Source organism: Malaya genurostris, chromosome 3 (assembly GCF_030247185.1).
Source record: "Malaya genurostris strain Urasoe2022 chromosome 3, Malgen_1.1, whole genome shotgun sequence".
NCBI classification, from domain to species: domain Eukaryota; kingdom Metazoa; phylum Arthropoda; class Insecta; order Diptera; family Culicidae; genus Malaya; species Malaya genurostris.
This window is the reverse complement of record NC_080572.1, coordinates 119177970-119190035: the sequence shown is the minus strand read 5'-3', so window position 1 is coordinate 119190035 and position 12066 is coordinate 119177970. Positions and strand designations below refer to the sequence as shown.

The 12066-nt window shown below is 36.8% G+C and overlaps 1 protein-coding gene across 2 annotated transcripts in view; it reads left to right on the top strand.

The window, feature by feature from the left end:
• The first annotated feature begins 627 nt into the window (after positions 1–627).
• LOC131435079 (synaptic vesicle glycoprotein 2B-like) overlaps positions 628–12066 on the top strand; it is a 68141-nt gene continuing 56702 nt past the window's right edge. The window contains exon 1 of one of the 2 annotated variants that reach the window (XM_058602586.1): positions 628–821. The gene's annotated coding sequence lies outside the window, so the exon portion shown is untranslated. The other variant, XM_058602585.1, reaches the window with a different exon arrangement.

Here is a 12066-nt window from a genome sequence, read left to right as displayed (position 1 = left end):
CTCCTGCTGGGCCGTAAAATTATGCTACCTTCACTCATGTATTATTCAGTCTGTTTCTGTTGAGCTTTAGTAAATACTGATTATTTCACGTCATAAATATCACCGAAGCGGTAATGGCATTGCCAGAGCATTTTTTTTGGCTCCACACGAAAATATACCTAATATTAGAGGAATATTTTTTTAGTTCCCTCTGCAGGATAGACGTAAAGTTAAACTTTACAAGAGAAATTATTTTTTTAACTGATACAAAATATAAACATTTAGATCTGGTTTTGATTATAACTATTTAGTTAGATCAGTCATGGAGCTCTTTTTAAGATTACAATCACCTTCAACTTTGAAAAAAAACATAAAAACAAAAGATAGTTTAAACAACAATTGCAAGTATAAAGAGGAATCCAAATAAGACTCGAAGCTAATTTGCATAGCTTTCAAACTTTGAGAAGTCCATTCTATGAACGCTTCCCCTAGGTAACCGTCACTGTCCACCCAAATAAAGCTGATCTGTCCGGAAGAGGAAGACGAGAGCAAGATACGATTCGAAGGTAGTGGCAGGCAGGGTAATCACTCTCGATACCTATGTGGATCAAAACGTTTTATGTGTATCACTCTGTGGGTCAGTTGATAGTCCGATATTGCGCGATTAAGTCGATGGCTACTCTGATCTTCGACAAAACTACCGGCGATTCAAAATACATGTTGTTGTCTACTACGAGTTACGATACAAAACTTGATTCAGAGTCAGCTGAACTTTTCCCGCGTAAACCGCTAACGGCCGGATTTATAATTGTCATCTGTCTCTGTCTCCATCGCCAGGGCCAGTAAGTTGTGGTGTCTAAATGACCGTGTTAAATTGGTCTCATCGTTTGTAATATACAAGCGATACTGTACCGTTGATTGGTAGAATAATATTACGTGTGTTTTTGGCAAACTAGCAGAGCTTCTTCCGCTCGGGCACCCCCAAGAACAAGTTTATCGGAAACACGTTTCATGCTTCCCCTGCCATCCATTCCAAACAAGTCAGTTACACTCCAGTAGGGAGAATCGGATCGTTGGCTGTCTAAACGTGCTAAAGTGTGAAATAGTCTTAGTAGTGAACGGTGCTTTATTTCGTAACGCCCCAACCAAGGGAAACACGTGCGTACGGTATCTACAATCGTATTCACGGTTCTTAACGGATTATTCTACGCGCTTTGTAAAGGTTAGTGTTCTTCGTAAGTTGCACAAATAACATTTATGTGACAAACGAAAATTAACCAACATTTCTCGATCAATATCAGTACTTTGTTTGTCCATACATGAAAAATGCGCCACGATTATATCGCTAGAAAATGCTAGTCATATCTATAGTTTATTCGAAGTACGTGTATTGACAGTGAATACCTGCAGCATTACATTATACTCGAAAGAATATTCCGCCATAACAATGTAGGTCATGATGACGAAAGTATATAACAATAAGACAGTGGTATGTATCTGGTTCAAGAAATCGTTCCACATGCATACAGAGATAAAGTTTAATTTTAAATTTTATGCATGTAGTGCATAACAGTATTGGACAACTTCAACGGAACTGAGTTCAATTTAGACCTTACATTAGATAATCTTGAACAATTACTTTTATGTGTAGAGACTAGGTTTCTCACAGATCTAGAATCATTATCAACTTTTCGAGCTCCCAAATTTGCACTATTCTAACCTATGGCAAAAAAGGTAACATAACAAAACCTTTATCTCTTCCGGAAAAATCTACACCGAATTGGAATGTCGCAAATAAGATCTGATAGCAAATAAATTTAAACTCATTCTGATTGGGGCATTAAGGGGTGAAAATGCACATTGAATTCAAAGAAAATGAATCGACTGAATAGTTGACTAACGATAGAGTTCAGTCGCTATTATTTTGAGAACAAGGAATAAAAGGTAAACAGTTAACTTTTAGTCAAAACGGTTACAGTGAAACACTCAGACTAACGAGTTCCTTGCTCTACATGAAGGTGAAGCATAAATAGTAACCGACCTCCTTACTGGTCATTGCACTCTCACAGTGCATCTGGTCAAGTTAAGGAAGGCTCATGACAGTAAATGGACAGAATGCCTCAAGATCCTGAAACTATCAAGATCTCAACATGCTCATAAATGTGCATACAAAAAAATGAAACGGTAGCAGGTCGACGAAAGACGAAGTAAAGGAAGCACAAACTATGCAAAAGATAAATGAATGTTTGTTTTTTATTCCGATTTGTCACTTATTTCGTTGGTGATTAATTGTGTCACACTACTCTAAAAATCTGAATGGAATGAAATTTATCGAGTTTTATTTATCTTTTTCATGTACTTCCCTCATGGGCGATTTAAATAGAATATCTCAGCAGTTATCTTAAATTGAAAATAATACATGAAAATATAGTTTATATAAGTAAATGTTTCTACGTAGTTTAAGTAGGTTTGAGCTAAATTACTTAAACGGTAATTGGCTTTCAACTTTCTAGACAGACTCAATTTTCTATTCTCTCAACTTATAATGTAGTGTAGAGAATCAATATAACAGAAAACAAATCTTACAGGCTAGTAAAATTTATAGGGTTGGGAAATATCCATACGTAAATACGCTAAAAATTCTCGTTGAATACCAGTTTGTAAAAATTCCCCAAAAATAATTGCTGGGATTTTGCAACCAGATTATAGTGCATTTTAACAAACCAGTTTCCATGCGTGATAGCTCGCTTTCAATTTTATTTCAACATGCCGCTGTTTTTTAAAGACAATTTTAAACTTGTGTGAGTGAAAAAAACTCCCTTGATTTTCTCGGAGATGATTGAATGAATTTTTACAAATTTAGATTCAATTGGTAAAAGGTTCTAGGGTGCTGAAGTCTGCTAGTGATTTTTATTCGGACCCGACTTCTGAGTTATTAAGTATCGGAAGTTAAAAGTCCAATTTCAAGAGTGTTTTGTGCATGTGACCTTGTAATTTGAAGCTAACTCTTTGAAACTATTGAATGTTCCTTCTCTTTCATATCTTATTAGTAAGGTAAAGTAGTATGAAGCGCGCCACCTGAGTAAAACGCTCTCCTTCTGATTATAGACATTTAGTACTTTTCTTAACATACACGAATAAAAATCCATTGCCGGAACCATGATTAAGAAATCTTCTCGTGAGATCATGTCCATTACTCATGATTTTATGAACAAAATTATTTATATCATGAGCATTAACTTATCTCCCATAATAATTTTCATGGAATACATCATTTGGCTCATTAAATCATGTTTCATGATTTTCAATATTTCTTATTCATGATACCGGTAATGGATTTTTATCCGTGGAAGTTTTACCACTGACTCTTTTAATAGATTCTTTCTACTATGCAAGTTTGGCAGTTATAATTCGATTTAAACGTTCCAAGTGACATAATGCATAATTATTGTGGGGTATAATGTCTTTTGTTGTCACGATGTACACGATGTTATCGGTAATAAAGACTGTTCCAGCAGTTCAAATTTCCAGCAAGAATCGTATTGTACCAGCTTTCGAACCCTCGGCCTGATCGATGCTTCTTGTTTCGGACTACGTTCTATTTGTTTCTGCTTCTTATAGGTTCGAAGATTCAAACGTTCTTTAGCACGAAGAACATTTGACTTCGAAGTGCCCACTTTTTTGGTCACATCCCGAACTGAAACCTCCTTCTTTTGCTCGAACGCCTTCAGTATACGTTTATCCAACTGAGGGTTATCAGGGCCTTTTTTCGACCCGTTTTCGGTTTATCCTCGAAAGCGTTATCCTCACCGAACTTCCTGATTGCATTTCGCACGGCTTTTCCACTTACTCCTTCCGTTTTTGCTATCTTTCTCAGTGACAGCCCGCGTTCTGTGCACCATTTGTACACAATTTTTCGACGTTGTTCCAAAAGTCCACGCATTTCGAAACAAACTAATGAAAACGAATAAACAACTGCACAAGTGGTTAGAGAAGAGTGTAAACAACAGGACGCAGCCATAAAAATTGACAGATTCTGAACCATTGCGAAATGGCAGCGGTTTTTGGTTGCGTCCATACTTTCTGGGACAGTCTTTAGCAACTGGACGTGATCCGATAGATAATCTGCACCGGTCGATGTTTACAAATTTCTTTCTCACATTTTCCTGTTTTTACCAAAAGAGCTATCGTGTTTTGTTTTGGGGTATAGCAATGAAAATGTTTCGTAAAAGGTGTTTTTATAATTTGATTTTCATTGCTTTCACCAGAAATAGGGAAAAAATTATTTCTTAGCCATAATGGTTTAAAATACTCACATTATCGAAGAAAATATAAGCAATTCTGCGCCAAATCGTCCATAAATGACAAAATTCTGGCACGAAACCATTGGATTTGCAAGAAACTCTGCATTTGTGATCGGTATGACAAATAAAGTATTTTCTACTAGGCTAGAGATTTTTTTGACTCAAGACTAATTTTTGAAAAGGGAGTATGTGTTTTAAGCAACATTATTTTGAAATAATTATAACTCGAAATCTATAGTTTCTACGAATGCCTTTTTATGAGTTAGTCTGGGTTCTCCAAAATCACTGGTTTATAATAAAACACATTTATCATAAATTATGTGTGGTTTTCCATAAGCGTATTTACTTTGCAAAGTACAATATTGGTGATAAAATTCGCGAATAATAAAAAAAGTTGATTGTCGTTTTGCAAACCAAATTTATTATTTCTTACCGGCACCGATAGTCATTATAGATGTATATTTTCATGTTTTGATTATCTGTATTTTTCGCAGGTTTATGTATAACATGATAGCTCATTTCTGTGGTGGTTGAAAAGAATTTCGCAGCAATCTTATTTTCTGTTACTGAAATGAAGCAATGATATTTTTGTGTACCTTGAATCATTTTTGTTTGTTGATAAATATCTTTCCATTCTACGGCACCATCGTCATATTCCTCCTGTGACATATAACAAAACGAGACTACTGTGAAATTATATTGATTCCTTTTAGAAGCCCAATCCAGTAAAGCTTTCGCATTTGTTATTGGATGTTCATGTTCTCTTGCCAAGCTGGTTCTTGTTGCCATTCGTTTAAATGGTTCACCGATTGTATCACATGGTTTCTTACCGTGCGAGGTTGCGAAGAAATGCCACTCCTAAACAATGTTGTAGTTCGTTTTAAATTTACAGAGGCTATTACTAATTCCAATAGACCGTATTTTGGCATTGGTAATGCCCTATTGCATTAGCTAGAACTGTAAAGAATTTTCTTAACTGTAGTACTGGTAGATGCAGGAGCGGTGGAAAAAAAACTATTTATAAAACTATCGACAAATCAGTGCTAGTCCCGCTTCTACTTTTCTACATGAATTTTTCTGTATGAAATGTTCAAAACGATGATTGTAACAATGAGAGATTCTCTTTGTTTACTTTCTCTTTCGATTATTACGGTACTGTTAGCAATCCTTCACTCCAATTTTTTACCGATAATAATAACTAAAGCTATCATCTTTGAATCTGTACTGAAGAAATTACCAAAAAAAGCAGGAATGTCTCGCAATAATCGAAAGAGAAAGTAAACAAAGAGAATCTCTTATTGTTACATTCGTCGTTTTGAACATTTTATACAGATTTCATGTTTAAATCGCTGAGAGACTTGACATATAGAATGCACTTCATTGGACGATAAGTAAAATAAAAATAAGTACCGAGATAACGGGTTAATGCATAATATGCTGGTCTTACAAGTCCGTAATCGTATGTTCGAGGGCCAAACTGGAAGGATTCTAGGATCATTAGTAGGATCGTAGTATTAGCCATGCAATGATTCTGTGTCGTAAGAATCGACAGCGAAGTATGTTGATACAGAAAAAAAAAAATTTCACAAAAGGATTGTATTGTTAAGACTTTGCTTTGAAGTTAAGTAAAAAAGAAATTAATTAGTAGGATAAAATGTTATAATATGCCCTCTTTAAGAAAATATTGAGATATTATCAAACTTATGAATAAATTTTCATCGAGAATGTAAGTATTTTGTTGCAATACGGCTAAGAAACATACTATTTTATGATTCTGGTAGATGTGATGGAAATTGATTGATGAAAACACATTTTTTAAAACGACCACATTCTTAGCTTCTTTTCATTTGCTTTAGAGCAGTCGTATAAGATGCTAACTAATCAGTGGCCCCACAACCAGGGCTTGGAAAATCAACACATTAAAATATTGTGATTTTACATCTCATAAGATGCACATAAATGGAGCGTCGTATTTCACATATTAATTTCAAGAATATGTAAAAATGTGTGATTTGAAAATAAAATGGCTTGAGAATTAATGAAATAAAAAAACAAAAGATCAACAGCAACAGCGCGACTTAAACCGAGAAACATTATATCACAAAGCACGCCAGGTAATCGACTGAGCCACAGAAGCACATATCTACTTAATGAATAAATGATACATATAAATCCATACAGCGGCACTTGGTAGCCGAGTTCAAATTACACTTGGAGCCTGTGAAATTCTGTACGAATGGAAAATGGTGTGATTTGACAAGTTAAGTAGTCATGAATTGTATAGTTTATAGAATTACGTCACTTGTAAAATTCATAATTTTTTTCTGTGAAGATCATAAGACCTGAGTGTCGATTGATTCACGTCAAAAATCGTGGATCCTCCCATGAAGGGTGTGAAAATTAATGACAACAGGAATTCAGTGCTGAAATTGGGGAAAACTATCAATTTGCAACATTCAGGAATGCTTCTTTAACACTCCATTTCACCAGATTTGGGGAAAATAGCGGTTTCGTAATGGCACGGTAATGAATGCTAGATGAAGCTTTTATGAAAATAATCAGTGTAGATCCTAATCACATTAATAATGTTAATTGTACAACTTTCACTACGCAATAAACCGAGTATAAATAAACATTCACTATTCATTTTTTGCATGTTTAAAATTATGAATAGAGCACTGCCAAAAGATAGTTTTGTTAATTAATAGCTACCGACTTTTAGAGCTGAATAACAGGTACTAACCGTAGGCTAAAAGGTTATTTATAATTATTCAATGCTATTGCAGAACGTCTAAAGACTGTCCCAGAAAGTATGGACGCACGTTGATTTCGCTGTAAATAATTCACAAGTGTTCGATATTCAAATTTTATTTGATATACTGATAATATTAGACTACAACAACAGAATATTATTCTCAACATTTGCTACTTAGCCATTGCAGACTAGCTGGCGCACCTTCTTGCAAACGTTCCTCATTAAATTCCGTACAGACTTCTTGGTGACAAGTTTTGACACTTTTTCCCAATCTTTTTCGAACTGTTGAATGGTTTCCGCTGTCGAGACATGTTTCCTAAGATGTGCCTTCGTTAATGCCCAAAGTTCCTCAATTGGTCGAACTTGAAGGCAATTTGGTGGATTCATGTCTTTTGGGACGAAAGTGACATTTTTGGTAGTATACCGTTGAATTCGAGTAGTGACAAGAAGCAAGATCTGGCCAGAAGACAACAGGATCCTTGTGGCTTCGAATCATGGGTAGAAGTCGTTTTTGTAAACATTTCTTGATGTATATTTCGCTGTTCATTGAAGCAGTGGTGATGAAGGATTTCGAAATTTTACCGCAGCTACAAATTGCTTGCCAGACCATAGTTTTCTTACCAAAGTTTTCGACTTCAATCGATGTCTCGAACTGGTTTAACACTTGCCCTTCTCGCACCGTATAATATTGTGGTCCCGGCAAGGATTTGTAATCGAGTTTCACGTAGATTTCGTCGTCCATGATTATGCAGTTCAAATTTCCAGCAAGAATCGTATTGTACAACTTTCGAACCCTCGGCCTGATCGATGCTTCTTATTTCGGACTACGTTTTGGTTGTTTCTGCTTCTTGTAGGTTCGATGATTCAAACGTTATTTAGCACGAAGAACATTTGACTTCGAAGTGCCCACTTTTTTGGCCACATCCCGAACTGAAACCTCCTTCATTTGCTCGAACGCCTTCAGTATACGTTTATCCAACTGAGGGTTAGCAGGACCTTTTTTTTCGACCCGTTTTCGGTTTATCCTCAAAGGCGTTATCCTCACCGAACTTCCTGATTGCATTTCGCACTGCTTTTTCACTTACTTCTTCCATTTTTGCTATCTTTCTCAGTGACAGTCCGCGTTCTGTGCACCATTTGTACACAATTGTTCAACGTTGTTCTGCTGAAAGTCCACGCATTTCGAAACAAACTAATGAAAACGAATAAACAACTGCACAAGTGGTTAGAGAAGAGTGTAAACAACAGGACGCAGCCATAAAAATTGACAGATTTTGAACCATTTCGAAATGGCAGCGGTTTTCGATTGCGTCCATACTTTATGGGACAGTCTTTAATGTATCAAAATTGTGGTCTTGAAAGACGAGAAATAACATAAAATGATAAAAATAATTTTACAAGATCAAACAATAGCTAAGAAAGAATACTTTCGAAAAATATATTAATACCAAATGAAGTGATGTATAGTAAAAAGAGTCTTCAGATTTGAAATAATAATGAATCTGGTCATGGAAAGTAGGAAAAGAGAAACTCCTGCAATTGTCGCCTTTTACGAATTATTAACAGGAACCCAGAGGAATAAGTGACTATTTTTCCGCCGGACTCCACGTCTTCTAGACTGATTCAGTCCGGAGAAAGATAATAAATGCTATCATTCTCCTAGCGGACCTCAGCCTTTTATGAGAGATTGTGAAATTAATTCAAGAATAGTCCAGAGTTTAAAGTCCCTTGTGCAATAGCGAACTCGAACGATTGATATATAGTAACCGCTTGTTTATGAGAACAAATATTCTAGTTTAATCGACGATGTGTATTTTCATTAATAATTGAGTTTATTTTCAGTTTCAAGTGAGTTGCTACAATCATAGTACTATCCTCAATTAAACCTAACTTTATTAACGTGCAGTCTATGGGATCAGCACAATCATCACGTTCAATCAAATGGTGTAATACCAAATCTCCCTAGATCAAATAATTTAATATACTAAATTGCTTATCATTCGTGCGATAAGAATCATTCACTGGTTACTATCCCGCCATACACAGCACAATAACTTATTCAAGCATCCGTGTAACACGTTGCCTTTTGGGTCATTTTTGTTTTGCAATTTTGACTAACGTGTGCACATTTTTGACAAGGTTTCTCTTTTTGCTATGACGCAGTTTTACATTATCCTCTCATACAGAGATATCAGAGAAATGAGCAGGTATCTCGTGCGTAGAAGCTGACTCACTTCGACGATCACGAGTGAGGTGTGCAAGCATCCTCTTTGTAGATAGCAATATTGCGTAAATCATTTGAATAAACATCTTTTGTGAATGTGTTTTCGTGGGTCAATCCAACATGATCTATAATTTGTGAACCTTCTCATTTCCAGGAAGTGAACCATTCTAACGGATTGACAAAAAAAAACGATAGGCTCGAATCAAAATTAAGAAGTTAGTAATTAAGTTCCACGTGCAATGATTTCTGTTTTTATCGAAATAATTTTTATTGCTCTAAAATATACAAAACGATGAAAAAATCCATAAGATTTTTTGATAAACGTACACATGCGGTCATCTGACAAGCAGCATCACAAAGGCAAAAGCATTACATTCGTGTCTCAATGTATGCAACGATCTGGCTTATGGAGAACAGAATCAAATAAAGTGCGATCCTTCCGACAATTGAGACAAATTGAATCAGAAGTCACATGACAAATTCAGATGGCGCATACACACTTGATTGGATTAGGTGGATTTATGGATGTTGAAATGCCTGGACGTTTCTACAGCACAGCAAGTGCCAAGTTGATAAGATTATTAGGGGAATTTGGAAATAAGAGGCTGCCCAACCCGTTCAGTGTTTCTATAGATCATTGAGGGGTTAGCCTATGTTTGTGCTTGGACATAAAATCGATACGTTTCATCTTCGACTCGTCAGTGCCAAACAGTTCATGTTGAACTGTTATGACACCTAACAGTCTAACATAAACAGCTAAGGAGATGTTACTCTACTTGAATTGCAGCTTTTTAAGATACACCGGAGTGCATCGTCCTTACTGACATGTCGAACATCTGTTTATAAACGACAGAAAATTTATTATTTTCGTAAGTTTATGCATATTGATGTTAAATTACAGTTTTACTAATTGAAAATCAATCAATTTATCTAATTGACAGCGATTTTGGAGGAAATCCTTAATGCATAAATTCTATATTCACAACACCATTGAATTTCTCATAATTCTTACCATTTTTCTGTCTGAAGATGCAAGAGGAATTTGGAAATGAATTGTGTATTCGATGAAATGAGAAAACATGGCAACGAAAACAGATACAAATAATTCATTATATTTTGGTTGGTAAAGAACTGGACCATGCGTAATTCAAGCCCCAAAGAGACTCTTACCTTCTTGTCCAGTAACTCCTATATCACTACTTCTCTGCGGTGCCAGCTGGGGAACGTGTAGCCATAGGAAAGAACGGGTAACCAACCCGTTAAGTGTTGGACAAGATGCGTGATCGGCGACATGAATGCTCAGATAGGCCGGGAGGTAATGTACAGGCCTGTGATCGGGCTGGAGAGCCTGTACGCGGCAACAAACCACAATGGTCAACGATGCCTGGACTCAATGTCCCCACTTATGGCAGTGCCAACATTGATTCTGACCACTACCTTGTCGCGGTTTGTATGCGCTCAAAACTATCGATGGTTAACAACACTCGTCGCACAGGAACGCCGGGACTCAATCTCGAGCAGCTACGTAGCGTTCGTACTGCACAGGAATACGCGCAACTTAACGCGGCGACTCTTGAGGAGGCATTTATGAAACCGTACTAGGTGCGAGGTTATCAAATCGAGTAAATGACTGGTTTGACAGCGAATGTCAGCAGTTGGTCGAAGAGAAAAATGCAACAAGGGCGAGGATGCTGCAACACCGCACGAGAGCGAACGAGAAACGATACAGACAGGCGCGGAACAGACAGAACTCGGGAGAAAAAGCGCCACCAGGAAGACCAAGATAGCGAAACGATGGAACAGCTGTACCGCGCAAATGACACACGGAAGTTCTATGAGGTGAGGTTAACCGCTCACGTAGAAGCTACACGCCACAGGCCGAAATGTTCAGAGATACCAGTGATAACCTTCTCACGAACGAACGTGAGGTGATCGATAGGTGGTTAAATCGCATACAGACTAAGCGAAAAGGTTCATGTTGTCCATAAACCGTATTCCTTGATTCCAGGAGCAGAAAGTTGCGTTGAAGAACGGTAGCATGCGCAAAGCGTATCGCACAAATTTTCGTTGAACAGCTTCAATCCTGGTATTCCAGAGAGCGTAGTAAGGACACCATACCACAGCGTTTGACTCAAGTATTGAGCGTACAAGTGAGCAATACAGGGATCCCAAACTTAACGGATCTCGAAACTCTGAGGTAATCTTCAAAATGAAACCGAGTTGACGATTGGCTTTGGCTAAAATTTCGTCAAAATGAAGTCTTAAAGTCATTATTTGATCCAGAATGACACCAAGATCCTTTACATTCTCCACTCGTGCCATGGATCTTCCCGCAATGAGATAATCGAATATCACCGGATCAGGACAGGATCAAAGCAATCCAGGAGACTTTTTAAAACTTTAAAGATTGTTTTGTCATCGGCATAAGAGAGTGTAAAAATTTTCGAGAAAACTGAATGCGCATTTCCTTATAGATTTGTACTTTCGGAACCGGAAGTCGGATAAAGATTAGATTCAATAGCGACCTATGAGACCATAACTCCTTTCGTTTGAATCTAAGTTTGTGTAAATCGGTCACGCCATCTTTGAGAAAAGTGAGTGACCATTTTTTTCATTTTTTTGGTGCATATCACTCTGTAAATCAGGAATCGGAGGTCGGGTCGGTATAACATTCAATAGCGATCTATGGGATCATAAGATCTTTCATTTAAATTTGTGTTTGAGCCGATTTTCACAAAGCCATCTATGAGAAAATCGAGTGACATTATTTGTCACATACACACATAACACATGGATCAATAAGT